At 37.8% G+C, this 11,583-nt stretch overlaps 1 pseudogene; it reads right to left on the bottom strand.

Moving 5' to 3' along the window:
- Positions 1 to 5,685: 5,685 nt before the first annotated feature.
- LOC122136798 lies at positions 5,686 to 10,896 on the bottom strand (annotated as a pseudogene).
- Positions 10,897 to 11,583: the final 687 nt, after the last annotated feature.

Below are 11,583 nucleotides of genomic sequence, written 5' to 3'. Positions count from 1 at the left end.
TTAACATAAATACAGTACTAAACTAAGCACAAAACTGAATTTATTATGAACGAGCCGCAGATAGGATTTCAAACAGCATTTTTAAAGGCAGTATAGAAGCGCTTAGGCGCGCCCAGTGTGCTGTCTAGTCAGTCAGCTCACTAGGTCGCAGATAGAGATGCAAAGTTATGAAGTGTTTCCAATCACAGAAGCACAACACACAAACATGCAGTGTGATGGGACGGTACCTGAGAACTGCGGCTCCTGAGGAGAGAGGATGAGACGCTGGACGCTGACAGATGGAGAGGAGTGGGTGAATGCCAGCAGCCGTGGCCAGAGCTCGCTCTAAATCAAGGAGGAAGTGAGAGTTTGAGATGTAGATGCGAATGGGAGGTGTCCTCGCTTTATGTTTCCTTTTAAAGTGATTTACGTTGCGTGAAGCTGCTTCTCACTTGATCTCACAACTCCATCGTGGTCATAGCAACACAAACGTGACGTGTGCTCGCGCGCTCGCATGAAGTTTGCGGTCTCGCCGACATGTTTGTCTGAATGTTATCTCTCTGTTGAACTTTTCTGTTTTCACAATCAAATTTCCTACGCTTTCTTTTGCAATAATAGGCAACTAAACACTAAAGCGGTGAAATGCAGCATTAAAGTGAATGCCTCTAACTTTAAAAATGACCATGACAACCCTATTTTCCGCAAAAATGTCGTAATATTGTTAAAACACTCTGGTAACAATATTAGCCTTTAACTTTTTTTTGCATCCCTAAATAAATATTGTGAAGTCTTCTTAGACTGTTTGAAAGAGGTTAATTTATTTGTTTTGTCATGTTTTTGATGAAAACTAGTTCAACATTTATAACCTTTTTAATAACCTGACAATTACCCTAAAAATGACAATATTTGGGTTTGATGATTTTTTTCATTGGCTATATAAATAAATCATAAACTACTTACTATTTTTTTTTTCAACAAGAAGTACCGTTTTCACATTCAGATGAATGCCTCAATTAAGGCAACCCTAATTTTCACATACATTTCTATTGATATGTGAACAATAATTAGAATAATTATCCTCCAGGAAAAAAAAAGTTTTACGGGTTAGGGTTAATTTCTCAAAAGTGACACATTTAATAAATAGAGGACTATAATAAAAATATTTTTTTAAAACACCCACAGTACATCACTGCACGTGTGAGAATAAACAGAAGTGGGGGGTCAACATATTAAAGCATCTCATCAACAGTCCTATTTTAAATCATTTAAAAAATAACAGGAAGTCAAACAAGACGATTTAAAAATATAAACCTCGATTTATTGCACAATTGCTGCAGGAGACCCTGGGGTTTGGAAGATCTGTCTTGTGTGAACAAATGTAACCGTGGACACACAAATAGACTGAGAGAGAAATATAGGCCCATAAAACAAACCAACAGAGACACACACTTGTAGATAAAAATAAATAAATAAATAAATAAATAAAATTCATTTACAACAAGAAATGTTTATGTATAACCATAGTTATAGTACCATTTTGCAATGAGTTGAGTACACCTAATTAAAACAACAAAAACAAAGATATACGGCCAGTAGAGCTCAGTTCGTGCCCTGTGACAGACTTCATCCAGAAGGTCAACACGGTTTAACTGAACATCATTTATGCTGCTACCGACGCATTAGAGTCAGTAGAGCGCTGTGGCCACCCAGATGGTGCCAAACAACATCCGAATTCAACAAAAACACACAAGCAGGAGCGGGAAACGAAAACCGACAGATCTTTCAGAGACCTCCCGTCTTCCTATGTGCATTAGTATTCTCAGTCCTTTGTACTTAAATTAAGATGATCACTGATAGTGGTAACCCATCTCTGAATAATAGTAATAATAACAATATATCCATTATCATAATAATGCAAAATGTAACTAATGATGAGTAGTTTTTAAATTATCATTAACAGGCTATCCAGCACCTGCATACTAAGAAAAAAAAAGTAACTAGTTTCATACCATCATGTCATATTTTTTTTACCACAGGACATTAGAAAATATACAGACAGGAGAACATCATCCATGAGAAATATCATCCTTGTTCCTCTAAAACATGGGTTATGATGCAATCCATTTCCTTTAGGGCTCAATGTAACATGCTCTGCACATTCTCACATCACCTAACTAACTACATGAATAAACACATTCTTGATCAGCATTTACAGACACATTCGGCCCCACGAAGGCAATGTGCATCAAGAAGGACGCAGCACAGTCCAAATGTCTGATGAGTGACAAGCCATCGCGACCTTTTGCCCTTGAAAACATACAACTGTCACATATTTTTTTCAGTCTTCGATTTTAACCAGAACAAGCAAAGAAGACATGACAGGATGGAAAGAAAACTGGCCCGAAATCAGTTGTTGAGGTCACTCAGTACAAGTGAGCACTGACAGGGCACCCTGAGAAGAGGAAACCCCAGGATGGCATGGTCTGAGCAAAACATGTTGGTGTGAATCTGTTTCTTTTCAGGACAGGTAAAACATCTTGTTTTTGGAATTCACATGTACAAACATGTTTGTGTGTATATATATATATGTACATATTTCAATTATGCATAGTTATCCGGTGGATTTCAGAGGTAATAACATATCAGGACCCCAAACCAAAACATCTGTATGCCTCTCTGTACTTTTCATAATGTAAAAAAGAGATTTTACCAACCGAACTATATTACAATCCCTTCTAACAGCTTAAAAACCAAAGACCGTGTTTAATGCCATTATGACATCATAGTAGTACAGACATATTATTGTGACGGTTAACCCTACTAAATAATCTAACCTGTCTAACCTAGGCCCGTCATTGTGACGTCACAATTACAGCTTTTTACAGTTACAGAATCACTGCTGCCTTTGAAATGAAATCTGACAATCCATAGTTGAGTGGTCGCTCTCTGAGATGAAATACGTTAACATTCAATATGTTTTCTTATCACATTGTGGCTTTATATATTAATATGAATATATAAAAATGTCCAGTATGTATGCTGCTTGCATTTTTTATGCATATACAGTCTAAATAAGGTATTTATGTTACCTATATGGACTTTTAAGTTAATTGGTTTTCACTTTGATCCAAAGCCCTTTTGGTAAAAAAATAAACAGTGCAGTTAATTACTTGATATGGTTGTATTGCCTCTGGGCTGCTCTCTTGATTTCATTCCATTTCTAAAGACAGATATATTTGATACATTAAGCACATATGTCAGTGGTTGCATTGCACAAGCATTAGAAATCGCATGTTGTGTTTTAAGGGGATTGGTTTACTAGTACTTACATGCAAAACACTTGATTGCCAGACTCTAATGTTTATCATTTAATAGCGTTAAAGGGGTTGGGGGTACACTTCCCCAATTCTGAGGGACTAGTGGTTAGTTTTGAAACCACCCTGGTCTGCTAAGATCAGGACCGTCGTGCTCGACACCTGAGGCCCTAAAATCTAATTTGGCATAGAGTATGTGTAAGTGTTTGTCATATATATCTGAGCAACATTCTACTTAACATGCACTGATTCTACACTAATAGGTGTGATCTCTGCTAGAGGATATTAGAGTACTGTGGTTGTGTAAAGATATGTGATCCCCAACTTGTTAAAATAATATACATATATAATAATAATAATAAAAAAACAGTAGTAGTAGCATTTAAATAAAACAATCTTCAAACATTGCCAATGTCAAAAACATATTTAACATCTTAATATAATAAATATAATGCCAATGACATGGATAGGGAGGGTAATTGAAATGAACGGCAGGCCTCACTGAAGTTTATTCTAAAAGCTATATTGTGATAGTGTCAGTGAATCTATCACATTGTGTTGTTTGTTTGTCAGTTCTTTAAAACAAGTGAGGTTGGAAGGGTTAAAAAGAGTCATTCTTGGTTTGAGCGTGCTAAGCTAACAAATCCAAATGTGCAAAAACTGCATAATACAGCCCATTTGGAACAATGAGAACATCTCCATAGTGCAATCTACATTGAGAACTGTTTTAGTTTACATTAATCACATTCTAAAGAAAGATATAAAGGAGACTGATTTGTTCAGCTTTAGTACACTGTACACAGCTCTGTTAAACCTGAAGTCTTTTGGCAACTTTTCTTAAATCAGAGGGGTCATTATGAATTATATCCAATCAAGTTGATCCCATTACTAGGGACTTAGATAATCCGTATATATAGCATTAATAAACGTGAGCAGTACCAATATTCCCCTAGTCTTCATTGGGGAATTCATAGTGAACTGGCATGTGTAATATTGCTCCATTCTGGAGTCTAATATTCATCTGCCACATCTGATGAGCGGGAACATCAGGTGCACAGTGGACGATGATGGCCAGCAGAGAATTAAAGCCTTTGTGCAAACAGCACGCCATTAAGAAAATAATTTGCGTTGTCTTGAATCCAAGGTTACATAGATAATTGAGGTTAAAGGTCAGAAAGAAATGAAATCTAATTTAGAGTGGTACAAAATCCAATCTTCCAAACTACAGATTAGGATATTAAAACCGTAAGTGTACAAGGCTGAATCGACTGTTCAGCAGACAGCAGAGAAATGATATCTTCTGCAGGTAATGTAAAATGTTTCCTAGGGTATTATTAAAAGTCATGCTCCTGCAAAAACTGCATTGAATAAATGCCCCTTAGATTTTAACAACATGATCAAAGTCACAGAGGGCACTAAAAAATAAAAGGGCACTCAGCACCTTTAACCAGCCAGTAAAACGTTATAAATTGCAAGTCTACAAACCAAGGAATGACCCCTTCTCCCTTCACTTACAGGTATCAGGGTGAGAATGCGGGAAATGTGGACCTGAACAGGGAGAGTGGAAAAAGAAAGTGTGATAAAACAAGTAAAATCAACTCAAGTATTTCCAGTAAATTTTGCTGTGAGACTGGGCATACAGTACGCGTGTGTGTGTATTGTGTGTGTTAGCACTGATGTAATCTGATATGCTGCATAGTCTGCAATAGTGTATTAAGTTGAAAGTTGGGTGGTGCATACATAATTTCTGCACCGGTGATTCTTTGTTTGTCACCAGCAAAATTGAGAATAGATACAAACTATAATTAGTTTTCATAAAAGCCATGCTATTTTGTGCAAAGAATTTTAGTTTTACGCGATACGTTTAATTCTTACTTTTCGAGAGCCAATCATTTGAGGGCTCGATCATGTCTCTCACTGTTCAGCTACAACTAAATTTAGAGGGTTTTTATTAAATGCTTTAAAACGCTGGTGAACACATGACATTAAATAATGCCAGACCCCATATGTGCGTGTGTGTGTGTGCGCCTATAGAATTGTGTAGGTCCTCAACCACCAAATAAATAAATAAATAAATAAATAGCTTTTGTTTGAGCTAGCAGATCTAAACAGTGCCATGCATGGACAATGTTTATGCAAACGCAGATATGTACATTCTGGCTACTGACGGCCAACAAACAAGCATGTGTGTCAAAGCTGGCACTGGTGTCTCCTAAAAAACATGTAAAACACTTCTTATGGACTTTCGTGCACACATATATATACAAAGCACACAGTCTCCCCCCAACCCAAACCATTCTTTGCCCAATTACGTCGCGTTCCCCAACATCTCATTACTAAAGAGGTCCTCACGCCTTATTACCCCATGATTCCAGACTAGCAGGGGCCACTGTCACCAGTCTGACGGACAGTTTTGATGCGTGTTGTTGCTCCACAGTAAGTCGTCCAGCAGGGGGGGCCCCCCCAGTGTAGGTACAGTATAGACACCACCACCAGCACATGCATGATCTGATGGCTGTTGCACCAGTAGTCAAAGAGGCCTGGGCAGAACCGCTCGGGGATTCGCGTGATATTGATGACACCGCCCAACACCGCTAGTGCATCCATGGTGAGAAAGTGACGCAGTGAGGGGGGATCTTCCTCGCCCACACCTATCCAGCGCAATAGGAAAAACGAGAAGCGGAAAAGCGCCTGCCAGGCGAAGGAACGCAGACGGCGCACTCTGCTGCCCGCTGTGACGGCACAGTAGATGGCGTAACTGGAGAGCAGGATGTATATCAGCAGAGCCACTGTGCGGGTGAAAGGGGTAGCAGAGAAGAGTGCTGTACACGATGGGCAGGGCTCCTGTGAACCAAACACGTGTTACTAGGATAACATGTAACTGTACAGCTCACATTCATTCACGTATGTTTGGTGAGCAGATACGAAATTTCCACAAAAAAGGGTGGATTGCTTTATGGCAGCAAAAAATGCATCATGACATCACAACAGTGATGTAATTACAACAGTGGATTCCACTCACTTAGTATGTTTGGTGAGCAGATACGAAATTAATAAATAAAATAAAAAATAAATATAAAAAATAAATAAAATAAAAGCACAAAACAAATGGGAATGTCCTATATATATATATATTATATTAAATTATATGACATTTTAGGCATTTTCTTCACCATAAATTAAATGATATTCTGTACTTTTAAAAAAAACTTATGTAATGAGCTGTTAAAATTTTTTATTTATATGGATTTATATGGTAACTAAGGGTTAACCAAATAAGTTTTACTATATAATTTTTATATACTATCAATTAAAATTATTAACATATTTACAAAAATGCCATCTTTTGCACTAAGGTAAAATTTTAGAATATTACCTAAATATTACCTCAGTTTTCCTAATGTAATTAACACTATCCTCAAAACCATTTCTGTCTCATAAAAACCTAATTCACTTTTACAATAAATCAAATTAAATTAGTCAAAATGTCCTTTTTTGACTTTCTACAAAACGTTCCTTTGTTTTCCATCTAAATGGTGGATAATTATGAAAACTAGGAAAAAGCACTTTAACATTCCAAATGAGATCTTTATCAAACAAACCGAGCAAGAGACAACGGAAGTGCTGTGAAACAGTCTGGTCACTGCTGCTGTACATGTGACAACAGAGAACACCGTCTTCCTGTAAGGCACTTCAATGTCTATATCTCTTTTGTTTTCTCTTTGCTTCTTTATTTCCTTTCTTGCAACACTGTTTTCTTGTACAACACTTCTCCTTTGGTAAAATGTTGCAACAGCCTGAAAGACGACTACAAATATAGGTGAAATGCATATTTAACTTATTCACTGGGATGCTGTGACAAGGTCTCTAATGCATACCAGCCTCTTTTGGTGATCACCGCTAAACATAATGTGATGACAGATCACTTCATCAGGTATGAACAACCTATGCAAAAATATAAAATGTAGGGTGTCGGAGGAAAAAAAAAAAAAAAGCTTGAATCAGCAGGGGGAAACATGAGAACAGAAAATGAAAAGAATACGGAGAGATAATGTGCTGGAGCGCTCGGATTGATCTGACAGCAGTTTGAGATGCTTGACCTATAGGGGTTGATCATGCAGATTCCGCACATATCTAGCGTGAGGCAGGGTTTTGTAGACGGGCTCGCCGCCCTCATGGTTCATAAACAGGTGGTAGACCACTGAGCCCAGCTGCGGTGACAGGCCGGCCAGGAAATGCACCACGCCAAGCCACGTCACGGTGATCTGTGACCAGGGGATGTTGAGCGGGAGCAGCACCAGGAAACAGAGCAGAGGGATTCCTGAGTGGAGAAAAAGAAAAACAACGAGACAGAGAAGCTCAGGAGAGTCATTGTACACATAAGAAGTAGTTGAAGTGCTGTTGAAACACGCAAGGCCTGTAAAGAGAACAAGAAGGTTGTTATTTGGCATTATGCTCAGGCAAGACCCTGCCAGTGTTTCACCGTTGTCCCTCAAGTTCGAATGCTGCAGCCTAAACAACACATGGATTTATGGAGGACCAGGGAACAGCCCAGCACAAGGAGGGTCTCAGTGGCTTGCTGTGCTAATTTTAGCAGCAGCTGCCAAAATGCCAACGACACACTAAAACAAAGGTCTTTAAAAGTCTTTAGCACTAAATGACAGTCAGTGGGCTTTTTACTAGTGGCTTAAAGTACATGAAAAGGACAATCTCATTGGACATTATCTGTCTTGTTTGTGAATCTCTTTTTCTCTCTAAGCCCCGTCATTCCCCCAGTGTCAAATGATTTATCCTAGTCAGGTTAAAAGCACCAGTGCCTTCTAGCACATCTATTTGAGTGAGTTATATCTGTTGGCTTTACACTCGCTCTGATAAAGACACTATTGATAGAGAACATTCACTCTGCCCTAGAAAAGTTAATGCATTTGAGCTGCACTTACACTTTGTATGTACTGTAAATGTTATATTTAAAAAAAAAAAAAAAAAAAAAACTGTTTCATTGGCAATGATGATATTTAAAATTTAGATCATTTTCCACCAGCATTATACAAAATAATGCTTTGATAAATTATAGTTATGACATAAAAAAAATCATAATTATGAAATAACATATACAAATATATACAACCATATACATACATACATATATTATATAGATATAATATATATATAATATACTATATATATCATATATCAAGTAATATTCCAAGAGTTGAAAAGTTATAATTATGTTTAAAAAAGACTGACTTGTCATAATTGTGACTTTCATATCTAAATATGACATTTTGTCATAATTTTAACTTATTTCATAATTACAATTTTTCATCATTTAACAAAGATGAAATGAGAGAAAATGAAGATTCTATATCACCATTTCTTACCCTTATGTCATTCTAACACCTGTATGATTTTCTTTCTTTGAACACAAAAAGATTTGATTGATGTTGGGTCCCCGCTAACATTTATTGTGTGTACAGTTAAAAAAAAAAGAAATAAAAAAAGAGAGACATTTCTTAAAATAATTTCTTTTATGTCCCATAAAAGTGGGACAAACACATCAGCAGAAAAACTTGGTTAGACCCAAGAAGAAACAGACTAGTAATGATTATTAGTCATAGTCAAGTGTCAGAAATAGACTGAATCATCTTTAAACAGCAGATGTTACAGGTAGAAAACCCGTGAAGAACATCAAACGTTGCCCTGAAGACATGGCGTGCAACCCAACAAATGGTATTGCAATTGTGCAGACATATCATGCAAAGTAAAACACAAATACTTGAACACAAAGCAAACACTGTGAAGGATCATGCACCTCGGTTGCGTTCCAAAGCAAGAATGGAAAATTGCCCTATGTAAAATAAAAAATAAAAAAAGAGTGACGATATATGCAACAAATTTTCATTCATCAGTCTTTATTGTCACCTTGTCTTACAAACTCCAAAAGGAGGTATTTTTATCAATTCAAACAATACAGACACAGAATAAATGCCTCTTTATTTCAGCTTAGAAAAGGTGAAGGTGCAGCTCCCTACAGCAAAGTCATCTTTTGGGTCAAGTTAAGCTGTGTCACTCATTTCAAACCTCTCATTTCTGCTTACTAGGGACAACAGCATTTGCCAGAACACTCTCAAATATACTCTGAACCACAGCGCTGGCTTTTTAGAACACACTCTGAGAGCTCGCACAGTGCAAAACAATATAGTCATACAGTACTAACAAAGTTTTTACCAGTCCAAATGGCAGTTTCAGTTTTGAAAGGAAAGGGTTGTATATGACAGCACACCTGCAGGCAACCACATGACCCAGCTTGATGAATCCACACAGTCCTGCAATTTAGAAGCATTTCCAAGCAGAAGAAATTCCTTTGGAGTTGACCTTTATACCTGATTTTACATTTTTTATATTTTCCTCTCAGCAAATGTTGCACCGGAGCACTTGTCTAGATACTGCTCACTGCAGCTGTGATATAAAAACATAGCACAAATTACTTAATTGTCTAGATACTTTTGTGTTACTGACAAATATATTAATTATGTATGGCAAACTGCAGTACATAGTGATGTACACAGCAAGAGTGGGATCTATGCATTTCAAGGCGTAGCTGTATAATCATTAAATGGACAGCTTTCAGAAAAAAAAGAAAAAGATAATTCTGTTAATTTAATCATCCTCATGTCACTCCAACCCTGTATGACTTTCTTTCTTTTGCGGAAAACAAAAGGAGATATTTTGAACAATCTATCGGTCTGTATTTTTTCCATTTAATGGTGTGATTGAAAATGTCAAACATTCGAAAAGGACACAAAATCACTTTAATCACAACAGTCATCTCATACACTACATTTCAAGTCTTTCAGGTTCATGAGAGAAATAGAAAATTAGCTTAATGATTTAATGATTCATTGAGTTCACTTATCACAACCTTGACACACTTTTGATGCTTTTTGAGGCTTGACAATGAATGGGGAAGATGTCACTGCATGAAAAAGGCTGAATAAGGACAACTTCAAAATTTGTTTAGACCAAGATGACTGTAAATAAATAGTTTTGGCGTGAATGTAGTTCCATTAACGTAGTTTCCGAAAAAACCCAGCAAGTGTGCAGTTTACAACAAATATAGACCATACCCTGTGTCTGGTGGTGTAGAAACACTGATCATTTAAATGGAGTTTAGACTAGAACTATGAATGGGTAATAATACACATGCAAATACTGGTAAGACCTAAGCAGCCAGGATGGGCAAAACTCCTACTGACATGAATGAAGTCATGCAATTTATTAATACTAATTCATTAGAATTATTAGTTAAAAAATAAATAAATAAATCAATGCCACAAAAAGTAAAGCAAGTTATAAGCACATAAAGAGGGAGGGCACTGTCTCCGCTTCCTCTTTTGAAGCAGTAGGCTTGTCTCACTCACCGTTTGTGTGTAGATGTTCCCCAGCTCATTGTGCAGATAGAAGAGACTCTTGATACACTCCTGGACGGAGGAGATGGGTCTATAGCCAGTCAGGACATATCTGTTGAACTGTAAATGTGGAGGAGAGCTTTGCCCAGTCCAGCAGTCTGGGGCCGTTTAAAAAATGCCATAGCAACCAGAAACAGTCACGACGACGCTAAAATAACTACGCTATTACATTACACACTTTACACGCACAACACAGACTAAAAAAAGACCCGACACCCTAGACATTAGTTGGAGAAGTGCAGTCCGGTCATGTGCGGCCAGCTACATGGCTAACAGACCCGCTGCTCTTTAGCCGAAACAAACTATTTTAAAAAGCAACTTTTGCCTCGGCTACGTTTTGTTTTGGAACGTTGACGGCGGCGGCGTCATCCACACGGGTTGACGTAGAAATTCCAGGCTGCTTTCATAGTGAGCTTCGCTGATACATAGCGCTGCATGTAACATTTAAACGAAGTGTTGTCACACCCTGCTCCAGCCTTTCAAACAAACCCCACCAGCTTCTGTCAGCTCGACCTCAGAGGCGACCCGAGGAGAGGTGGCTTTCGTTTGCTGCTCATCAAACAGCCACCGGCTAATTTCACCATCGGTAACGGCAGGGGTTTCGTGAACGCGGAGCCGTGTGCTCGGTTCAGAGTAACTTCCTCATATTCCCGCGGAGTGAATCATCACCATCATCATCTGTCCGTCCGGAGCTTTGGCATCCACTCTGATTTCTAAGCTACCAGCGCTCTGACTGTGAGAACTCGTGTGTGTTGCAAGAAACTGATACAAAAAGACTCATTTACTGGACCTGAACGAAGCAGGTGTATTTTTTTCTATAA

Source organism: Cyprinus carpio, chromosome B3, assembly GCF_018340385.1.
Source record: "Cyprinus carpio isolate SPL01 chromosome B3, ASM1834038v1, whole genome shotgun sequence".
Classification (NCBI taxonomy): Eukaryota; Metazoa; Chordata; class Actinopteri; order Cypriniformes; family Cyprinidae; genus Cyprinus; species Cyprinus carpio.
The sequence above is the reverse complement of the archived record's forward strand: the minus strand, read 5'-3'. Positions and strand labels throughout refer to the sequence as shown.